Source organism: Mesoplodon mirus (genome assembly GCF_964341445.2).
Source record: "Mesoplodon mirus genome assembly, chromosome: 9".
In the NCBI taxonomy this organism is placed as follows: domain Eukaryota; kingdom Metazoa; phylum Chordata; class Mammalia; order Artiodactyla; family Ziphiidae; genus Mesoplodon; species Mesoplodon mirus.
The window spans coordinates 95,966,652-95,978,050 of NC_138985.1; positions in this window are offsets into that span (position 1 = coordinate 95,966,652).

Genomic DNA, 11,399 nt, shown 5'->3' on the forward strand with positions numbered 1-11,399 from the left:
TATTCTAATTTTTTAATACAAAAATTTTGATAAGTCTTAATTGGTCTTTATACTAGAGATTTTCTGAATGTACATTCAGATTCTCTCTCCATCCTGCTCTGTGACCCAGAGGCTGACTTCTGTGGACTGCATCACGTTGCCCTCTGGCTGCTTAATAGTTGGGCCAGTGGAAGACCCAGAGAAACAAGGTCAGGAGGAAAGTAAGACCAAAGTGTCTTAATGTCATGGATCTCTCTTTGTCTGGCCATGAGGAGTTGGCTGCCTCTCTCTGTGCAGTTACTTGCCTTAGGTTCTGATAACCACTCCCCCGTCTTGCCAGTCTGGCCTAAAGGTGGTGACAGTTTCTTGATGTTAGCCTGTGGGGTATAACACCATTTTTTGTTAGCTTCCCTAAATCATGCCTATAGTTTTGTAAATAGTGCCTTTATTAAGAATCATTAACTCTATCAGACTTCGTTAAACTCTTCCCTAGCTTGAATGCACTATTCCTGACACTACTCTGATAAGAGTCCTCTGCAAATATTGATTGGTTGACTGATTGACTGGTTGATTGATATTATCCAGTCTTGGTTCTGATATATCTTCCTTTAAACATTTCTATAACATAGTGATGGCATTTGGGCTGATTTCTTTTCATGAAAGAAAATACTTAAGATACTTTCCCCCAAACTAAATATTCATCAATAAGAAAAATGGTTGAATAAATTATAGTCCATTTCTACATATGATACAGAAATAGAAAAAAATAAGACAGCCTTACAGATATGGACATGGAAGTATCTCCAAGACATATCAAGTGAAAAAAATCAAGTGACAGAAAAATAGGCTCAGTATAACCCTACTTATGAAAACAATATTAAACAAAATAAAACTAAACATTTCATATGAACTCTTGGTCCTTCATACTGTAGTCCCATACTTTTCCTTTGCCTCATCACCTACTATATTCCTGCCTCAACCTCACACTTCAACTACATTATACAGTAGCTAAGCTAGAGTAGGCATTCAATGCTTGTTGGATGAATGAATGAATTACAATTTTCAAAAGTGTCCTGCACTTTCTTCCCCCCTTCTTTATTGATGTATAAATGACAAATAAAAATTGTATCTATTTAAGGTATACAACTTGATGTTTTGATATGCCCATACGACATGAAATAATAGCTACAATTAAACTAATTAATATATCCATCACCACACGTTTTTTGCTTTCTTCCCTTTCCTTTCCTTTTTTCTTTTTTTGCAGGTGGTAAAAACACTTGAGATCTACCCTCTTAGCAAATTTCAAGTACATAATACTGTGTTGTTAACTATATTTGTCCTCTACTTTCAAAACTCCATCGTAGTGTTTGTTCATACTGTTCTATCTGCTCAGAATGCTATTAACCCTTCCTTCACCCATTGTGATTAGATCAGTCCTCCAACACCCACTCCAAATGCTCCCTTATCTGTGAAGTCTTCCCAAACACCTCAAGCTAGAATTTCCTGTCCCTCTTCTGCCATTTGATAGCAATTTGAAACTTCATCTGAGCACTTAGGACATCTTGCTTTGTATTCAGATCCAGCTTGTCCACAAGATTCTAAGATCCTTGGGAGAGCTTTGGCAATTTTGTATTCCTAATAAATAGCCTAGCATCTCACACATAGTAGGCACTCCATTACTAATTGTTATATTGTTTTGAATGAAATCTAATTCATTGTTAGGGTTTAACAGATCAGGTCTTGCTGCCTGTTGTAGATCATTAATTGAATGTCTCCCAAATAAAATAAATGGATGAATTTAATTATGAAATTGAGTGTCACCATATTTTAAATAATTTACTCTATAACTTCAGATTATTTATTTTTATAAATTTATTTATTTTTGGCTGTGTTGGGTCTTTGTTGCTACATGCAGGCTTTCTCTAGTTGTGGCGAGCGGGGGCTACTCTTCACTGTGGTGTGCGGGCTTCTCATTGTGGTGGTTTGTCTTGTTGTGGACATGGGCTGTAGGCCTGTGGGCTCAGTAGTTGTGGCACACAGGTTCAGTAGTTATGGCAGGCAGGCTCTAGAGCACAGGCTCAGTAGTTGTGGCGCACGGGCTTAGTTGCTCCACGGCACGTGGGATCTTCCTGGACCAGGGATTGAACCCGTGTCCCCTGCATTGTCAGGCGGATTCTCAACCACTGCGCCACCAGGGAAGTCCTTCAGGTAATTTAAGTCTAAGATGAAAAGCAGATGGAGAGAGTGAGAGATTAAGTAGGACAAATGTTTTTTGCTGGATATCAGTCAACTCAGAGAAGGTAAGACCCTCAAGCAAAGACCTGGCCTGGCCAGAGTGGGAATGGGCAAGACAGTTGGCACATACTTGAGTAACCTCCTCTCCCTTCTCCCCAGGGGAAGGAGCAGATTTTCCTGTTTCCTTTAGCAGCAGTTACCCCCTGTGGATTTCCCAATGAAGTAGAAGCCGCCTCTGCACAGACCCCTAATCCACAGTTTGTAAGTAATTCTCAAATCTAATTTGTTAAAAACTCATTTATTTTCAACAACATCAGATTTCTGATTAATTCCCAGCACCATGGGTTATTTAATGCAGTGGGTTTCATTGTCATTTCTGATTTCCCAAAGTGTTTGATAGAAGCTATTGTGGCCTTAGTCTGTCAACGTATGGTTCCCTTGTCAAGTGACAACAAAAAAACCCTTATTGATGAAATTTCTGGGTGTCTCTTAAATAAGATAGAAATACAGTATGGCACTGGAGACCCACAGGTGTTAGGCATTCACTAGGGAAACTAAAAATCATGCTTAGAAACTTCACTGAAACGTAAGGCAGACATCCCTGTCTATATCCCACCTAGAAAAGTCTGGCAGAATGTCTGGTTGTGTTTTCTCATCTAATTCTGAAGAAGGCAGAGGTTTATTCCCATTTTGCCTTTTTATCAGGGTGATGAAATGCAGTGAAGTGGATTCAGAAACATAACTCACCTTTAAATGAAACCAGCCTTATCATTTGCTTGTTTTTAAAAATTTTTTCAGAACATTGAAGACCCATTTAAATCTTGGAGGAGAGTAAACCTTAGAAGATAAATCAGTAAGGCTCATACAAAACAAAACAAAAAATTTAAAAAGTAAGAGATGATGTCATGATGTTTGTGTTAGTAGCCTGCCGCACTCAATAGGAACCCTCTTTATCTACTCCCTTAACCCCTCCCCTGGACTGAGATTACTTCCACACCATAGCTGCAGATACGAGCTAGGGATTGGGAATTAGTTATAAAAGTTGCCATATTTTCATTACTCCAGGAGGTGGGTCAAAAAATATCTTGCTGTGATTTATATCAAAGAATGTTCTTCCTATGTTTTCTTCTAAGAGTTTTATAGTGTCCAGTCTTATATTTAGGTCTTTAATCCATTTTGAGTTTATTTTTGTATATGGTGTTAGGGAGTGTTCTAATTTCATTCTTTTACATGTAGCTGTCCAGTTTTCCCAGCACCACTTATTGAAGAGACTGTCTTTTCTCCATTGTATATCCTTGTCTCCTTTGTCATAGATTAGGTGACCATAGGCACATGGGTTTATCTCTGGGCTTTCTATTCTGTTCCGTTGATCTATATTTCTGTTTTTGTGCCAGTACCATACTGTCTTGATTACTGTAGCTTTGTAGTATAGTCTGAAGTCAGGGAGCCTGATTCCTCCAGCTCGAAAAATGGTACAGATGAACCTATTTGCAGGGCACGAATAGAGACGCAGATGTAGAGACCGGACGTGTGGACACGCGGGGGAAGGGGGTGGGATGAACTGGGAGATTGGGATCGACATATATATACTACCATGTGTAAAACAGATAGCTAGTGGGAACCTGCTGTATAACACAGGGAACTCAGCTCAGTGCTCTGTGGTGACCTAGATGGGTAGGATTGAGGGGAGGTGGGGGAGGTCCAAGAAGGAGGGGATATGGGGATATATGTATACATATAGCTGATTCACTTCATTGTACAGCTGAAACTAACACAACATTGTAAAGCAAATATACCCCAATTTAAAAAAAGTTGCCATAAAATGTCAATAAAGGGGAAAGAAGCAAGTCTTCCACATACTGGCAAAGTGCTTTCACAATTTGGTGTTCTCATTTTGCTACAATGTGGCAAATCTTTCTGATATACCCTACATAAGTGTCTTTATGATTTTATCTCTACATTTCTAGATAGACAAGGACCCTCAATGGCCATTAAATAGAAAATCCCATTCCCCTCTCATTTCTCAGACATGAAGATAGATAACTTCCTAGTCAGATCTTTCTCTTCTAAGTAGCACCTTCCACCACCCTAGGTGATGGCAGTCCAGAGATTTGGATTAGCCTCTGTGCCAAATTTTTCCCTTTAGCCTAGTGTCTAACAGCTGGGCTATTGCGCTATTTATGAAATGTTCCCTGTCAAAGAGATTCTATACCACCTTGAACAGCTTAGAGGACACATACTGTGTAAAGCTAAGAGCTAAGAAGGCAGAAGTCTGAAAAGAAAGCATAATGCAGGAAAAATCTCCCACCTCTGCATCACCTCTACTTGCCTCCCTGGAGGAAACTCCAAGAAGGCAAACTAGGGAATAATGGCACAGGATCCAGAGTTAAGATTCCACATCCCTGGGCCCTTTATTATATACGAATAAGCCCACTCATGTGAAAATTCTCATATATAAATATAACTCTCCGGGCACTGACACCCTACTGGTTTTCTACTGTCAGAAAAGTGAGCTTTGAGATATTTTCTAAAGAGGGGTTTATAGTAATTTATCTACAAACATCTGTATGCAAGGACGTGTATTTACTGAATGACTATATTTAGAATGAATGAGGTCTCAGTGCCCTTTACAAAATATATTGTTAAAATTGTGCCACCTCCATTTTTTCACTAAGATTGACTAAGGTTAAAAAGCTAATATATTAAGATGGTGAAGATATGGGGAAGGGACAATTTTATATAGTTTATATATAGATTGGTACAAACTGTATGGAGGGCAATTTGAGAATATCTATCAAAATGAAAATGTGCTATCAGAGATTTCCAATTTTAAGATGGCAGAACAAAGTTTTTTCTGCCCCCCCTTTTTCCTCAGCTATCACCCACAACCAACAAGGATGATGAGAAACAAAACACAAACTCCATAGTCCATGAAATCAGGAAGTATTTATAACTTCAAACTATAATATATGAAAATGAATGAAGGAGTTTAAATGATGTAGCAGAGTGGAGGAAGCCTAGATAGTTGGTTAATGATAGGATTTTTAAGACACTTAATACCAGGACTTCCCTGGTGGTCCAGTGGGTAGGACTCTGCGCTCCCAATGCAGGGGGCCTCAGTTCGATCCCTGGTCAGTGAACTAGATCCCACACGTATGCCGCAATTAAAGATCCTGCATGCCACAACTAAGACCCGGCACAGCCAAAATAAATAAATAAATAATTTAAAAAAGACACAATACCACAGAAAGTAGGAATGAGGGGAGGGACTAAAATGGGACAATTTATTAAAAGTCTATATAAGGAGCAGAGGGAACCCCTCAAAGCCTCATCCCATCCTGAACAGCCAGGTGACTATCTCTCACATACCCTGGACCAAGAAGAAATTGAAACAGAGTACCTTCAAACTCAGGGACACCAGCCCAGATGAAGGTCTGGAATAGGCACTAGTCTAAACAAGAAGTTAAACACACAGTGAAACCCTCACCTCCTACCCCACATTCAGCTGCTGGTACACTGGGAACCAGCCTTATTGCTATGGTCTCCTTTCTCCACCACCTTCTACCCAAATAACGTAAATTGTAGAATTCTTTTCTGGAATAACTGAATGTCCCGGAAAATAATACCTAGAGATACAGATAGTGGTGAATTCCACCAATGAAAATCTAGCAGCTTACTACTCCACCAACCTACAACGAGGCTGGCAAGCTCAACTCTACAGATGGAATTTCCAAACAGCTCTTTAATAGCTCCTTTTTAAATATAAACTGACAACCAAGGATCTCTTGACATTTGAAGAATCCTCCAATATGAAAGACACTAAATAAAACACACACACACACACACACACACACACACACACGGGTAAAAAAAGGAAACCAAGAAGAAATAGAGACAAGTTAGGTAGCAAAAAATTATTTTCAAAAAATAAATATAACTGATAATATTAGAAATAGTGGAAATAATATATCCATGGGAAAAGAACAGGAACAATGAAAGAAATAATCAGAGAAAAGGAGCTCTTAAAATTAAAAATATTACAACAAAAATTTTTTTAATTTTTTTAAATAAGAAGGTAGAAGAAAGAGTTTAGGAAATCTCTCGGAGAGTATAACAAAAAGAGAAGGTGATAAATATAGGAGAAACAATTAGAAATTAGAGGCTCAAACTAAGAGATCCAACATCTGGGTGTAACAGAAAGACAGAACAAAGAAAGTCATGGGGAGGGAATTATCAAAGAAATAATACAAGAAAATTGTAGGACATGAGTCTCCAGATTGAAAGAGCCCCAAAATATCACTACAAAAAATAAAAAAAGACCCACACCAAAGGATATCATTGTAAAATTTCAATACATCAGGAATAAAGAGACTAAGACTTTTAGAGATTTGTTTTTAAGTCACATACAAAAGATCAGGAATCAGAATGGCATTGGATTTCTTAACAGCATTGTTAGAAATTAGAAGATAATGGGAAAATGTCTTAAAAATTTGAAGGAAAATTATTTTCCACCTGTATCCAGCCAAACTATCAACTGTGAGGGTAAAATAAAGATATTTTCAGGTGTAAAATGACCTAATTTTTTTCCCCTCTCATTAATCATTCTCAGGAAACTACTAAAAAATGTACTCCACAAAAAGGATTACAACAAGCATAAGAAAATATGGGGAGCAGGTGTTCAGGGATCCAGCACAAGAGAGAGATAAAGAGAATTCTTAGAATTAAAGCAGCAAGTCCAGGGAGCAACCAGTCAAGACTGGAGCAAAAGAAGAGAAAGTTCCAGGAAAAAGAAGTAATTGATAGATCATCTGATGAGTATGTCAGTATGGAAAATTGTATTGAGAGGTTGTTGGATGAAAAATTAGATATTTACAAAGAAAACAGGAAATGAAAAATATGAAGCAATCATTAACATCAGGGAAAAAATGTCCAAGAAAGGAACGAATCATAGTGCAGTAGGAGGTATAGTCATAATAATGGAATGTAAATACAAAAGTCAATTGAACCTTTAACTGTGATGTAACTACATTACAAGTCTGGATGGAGGGGAAAGAAAGTATGTAAGATACCTAAATCTTCGCCTAACATAATATGAAATCAATAGAAAATGTCAGAAAGGATAATTTAAACGTTATTAGTATAAGCAAATGATTTAGAGATACGAAGGTTAAAACCAGGAGAAACAAATAAAAGGATTGAAAGTGGAGGAGTCGGCATGCGGGGCGTCAGGAAATGGTGGGACAGGGGATTATGGTTTTTAGTTATGTCGTTTAGCACTAATTGATTTTTTTAAATTATCCACCTGTGATAATTTAATAAAAAGTAAATAATTATTTAAAAATAATAACTAGGTTGTATTAGGTGATCTTTAAAATTATACCTTGTTTTAAAAGGCACTTAATAAAAACTTCAAAGTAAAGAAACCACTTGGAGGAGAAAACTATGAAAATAGCATGTTAAAGGGCAAGGCAAAGACTTTTTTCTGCATGGGCTTTTTATTTCTGCTCTTATGCTAATTCCATTGGCTTTAGAGTAGTAAAGAACATGTTTGTATGTTTAGAACCTACCTCTGAACTTGGCCTGAGTTAATTTCCTGAAGACTACTATTCAGTAATAAAAGAGAACAAACTTCGGATACATGCTACAACATGGATAAATTTTAATGGAATTATGCTAAGGAAAAGAAGCCAGAACCACAACATTAGATCATGTATGATTCTATTTTATGCGATGTTCTGGAAAAGATAAAACTATGGGGACAGGAAACAGATCAGGGGTTCCCAGGAACTGGAGGTAGAGTGTGCAGTTGACTAAAGGTGCTCAGGGAGATTTCTTTTTTTAAACATCTTTATTGGAGTATAATTGCTTTACAATGGTGTGTTAGTTTCTTCTGTATAGCAAAGTGAATCAGCTATACATATACATATATCCCCATATCTCCTCCCTCTTGCATCTCCCTCCCACCCTCCCTATCCCACCCCTCTAGGTGGACACAAAGCACCAAGCTGATCTTCAGGGAGATTTTTTTGAGGTGATGGAATAAGTCTATATCTTAACTGTGCTGGGGCTTGAACAACTGTATGCACTTGTCAAAACTCAGAGGTGCATACTAACAAGGGTGAAATTTATTACATATACATTGTATCTCAGTGTGAGATAGAGAGAGAGAGAGAGAGAATAAAGGATATGGACAATGGTTCCAAAATAGTTTTAGCTTCACATACTGTCAAATGAGACTAAAAATAATCCCACACCCTTGGGTCTCTCCTCACTGCACTGGGTAGGTCATTAAGGTCCTCTCTGAGCTGGTAATAGAAGATTCTCAATCCCAATGGCAGGGCAGCATGTGTAATGCAGCACTGCTCTGCCCACTATGCACTGAGCATTCTGCCCAGCCCTGGGGTTGAGGTTGTAGCTTTCACTTTGTCTTATCATAAGCCATTTAATCCTCTCTCCAGGTATTTGGTATTACCTTTAAATGCAGAAGCTACTTACTGGGTGAAAGGGAGAGCCATAGAACCTGGAAAAGAATAAGATCTGGGTCCCAATCTCCAGTCCACTGTGTCCTTGGATAAGCCAGTTTACCTTGCTGAAGCCCTGGAGTAATAAAATGCTCTTACCTACTTTACACGGCTATTGTGAGAATTAAATGGGAAATTCTATGCAAACGACTTCATCAATGTTAACATTTCATAGACTAAAGTTATACTGTTATTGTGTATTATTGTTAGTAACTTATTGTATTATAACATTGCTATTATTGACAATCCTAGCAGTTTGAAGCAGATGTTACTATGAGCAGAGAAAAAGGCTTTGCCCAGAAAGAATTAATAAACATTAAATAAAACATTAATAAAATGCATCTCTGATTAAAAGAAAGAACTTTCACGCAGTAAGTAGTTTCAGACATTATTCTTCATTCAAAGGTAAATATTTGTCTTTATTCTTGGCAGAAAATAAAAGCACACAGGACAGGCAAGTGGTATTGATAGATTCGACATGTCGGCCTGGAAGCCCAAGAAAACACTGCCTGTATCCCTTCCCAGAGCCTTTCCTCAGTCTTTGGGTTCCATTCCCATTGGAAGCCAGCCTCCAATGTCATGCCAGCCTCTAAGCACCTCCAGACGGTCCAGTGCCTTCTGCTGAATTGCTCCAGGGGGACCCAAGGCAGTAAGAACACCTGCCCACACAGGAGAACCTCAAGGAACTCCTGCCAGTCTGCTCCAAGCTACAAAGAGCCATTAGCTGATAATGACCCTTGGCACAGACACCAGTCACTTTGGACATCAGTGCGCTGCTGCGTGACAACCCAGCACAGCTCATCACAGTCCCCTTCAGCCACCCACCTCCCCAGAGGCACCTGAGCTGATGTTTGCTGGCTGGTTGATCTTATGAATGTCTTTTCTCCAGACTCACTGCTGTACTTCTTGGGGACCTTAGCCAGAGGTGGAGCCCTGCCTATCTGCTTCATGTTTGCTCTTTAGCTGTTATTTCAAGGTCAGCTTAACTCACTGGCAGCCAAGCCCCAGGTTACCCATCAGGCTGGCATATGCTGCTGGAGTCCCGAGTCAAAACACAGTGCTTGCTTTGCTCTCCCTCGCCACACTGCCCAAGGTATAGATCCGCTTATTCCAATGTTTGTGACCTCCCAGCAATTCCCTACGCCCAGCTCACACAGAAGACAGGTGATCCTCCTTGAGAGCTCTTGGCTCTTGCCGAGAAATTCAAATCTCGACAGCATGTACTAAGGAGGCCCAGAGCTCGCTGGGGCTATTAACTGCCTTGGGAAAACAGGTGTTATCTAGTCCACATGGAGGTGGAGCCTCCTGATCCAGCCTTTTTAGGCAGTTTTATGCCTCCGGAAGTGAGAATGCAGATGGATTCGCCCTTTGGAAGCACTAACAAGATTGCTTCTGTGTTTGGGTTTGTCCTGACAAGGCCAGAAAGCTCAGTCGGGCTTCGATTCAACAGTGTGTGTTTCTCCCCTTGGAATGAGCAAGTGAGGGAGGTAAGTCCGGTTCCTGGTGTGCCACCAGCTTACTTTCGGTTCTCACATAAGTCACATAACCTCTCTGGGTCTTGGTTGCCTCTAAATAAAAGAAGGAAGAAGTTGCTTTATGATTTGTAAGGCTCCTTTGAGTGCCAAGGTTTTATGATTCTCTTGAATTCCAGGGATGCCATTCCTACCACCTCCGTATACACACCACACACACACACACACACACACATACACACTCATAGAGAATGCAAACAATTTTTTTTTTTTTGCAGTACGCGGGCCTCTCACTGCTGTGGCCTCTCCCGTTGCGGAGCCCAGGCTCCGGACGCGCAGGCTCAGCGGCCATGGCTCACGGGCCCAGCCGCTCCGCGGCATATGGGATCTTCCCAGACCAGGGCACGAACCTGCGCCCCCTATATCGGCAGGCGGACTCTCAACCACCACGCCACCAGGGAAGCCCAACAATTTTTAAATATGAATCCAAGCAAAATGTAATAAGGAAAGTAAATTTGCTGTCAACATTTGCATAATATATTCTCAAGCCAAGCAGAAATGGCTTTTGGACTGTTTGCTGTTTTGAATTATCTGCACCACCGTACCCCTGCATTTGTGCAGATAATTGGGAGGTGGCTGTATGTGGGAAAAATACACGGTTGTCACACATGGATCACATCACAGTAGTAGTTCTCAGAGTTTGGGTTAACTTGATTAACTCAGATGGTGGGGCCCGAGGGAGAGCATGAGTTGGATCTCTGTAGTTTTATATAGAGAACAATCTCTTTTCAGATGTCCCTAATTGTACCCCTAATCTAAAAAGGAACAAAGAGGGTAAAAAGTGCATGCATTCACTAAATTCTGAATCGGTAGACTCTTGCATTCATGAGTTGTGGTTTGTGATCAGAGTAACTCCACAGGCAGGTAAGGTGATTTGTCGTTTCACTGAGACATGAGTTTGGATCACCTGTGGTGGGTGACGAGTAACAGGAAGAAGGCCTACACCTGGTGGTTGCACCGACCCACCAAGCAACCGTTCAGCATCTCTGTCCTTCTCATAGGCAGCGACTTACTCAAATGCTGTAAAAAGTGATTTTACTTTGACACTTCAATAAAGCGAAAAAGGCTATCAGCTTATCTGTGAAGATACATAAAGAGAACAGGTGATTTGGAATGCAACTCGGAAGAA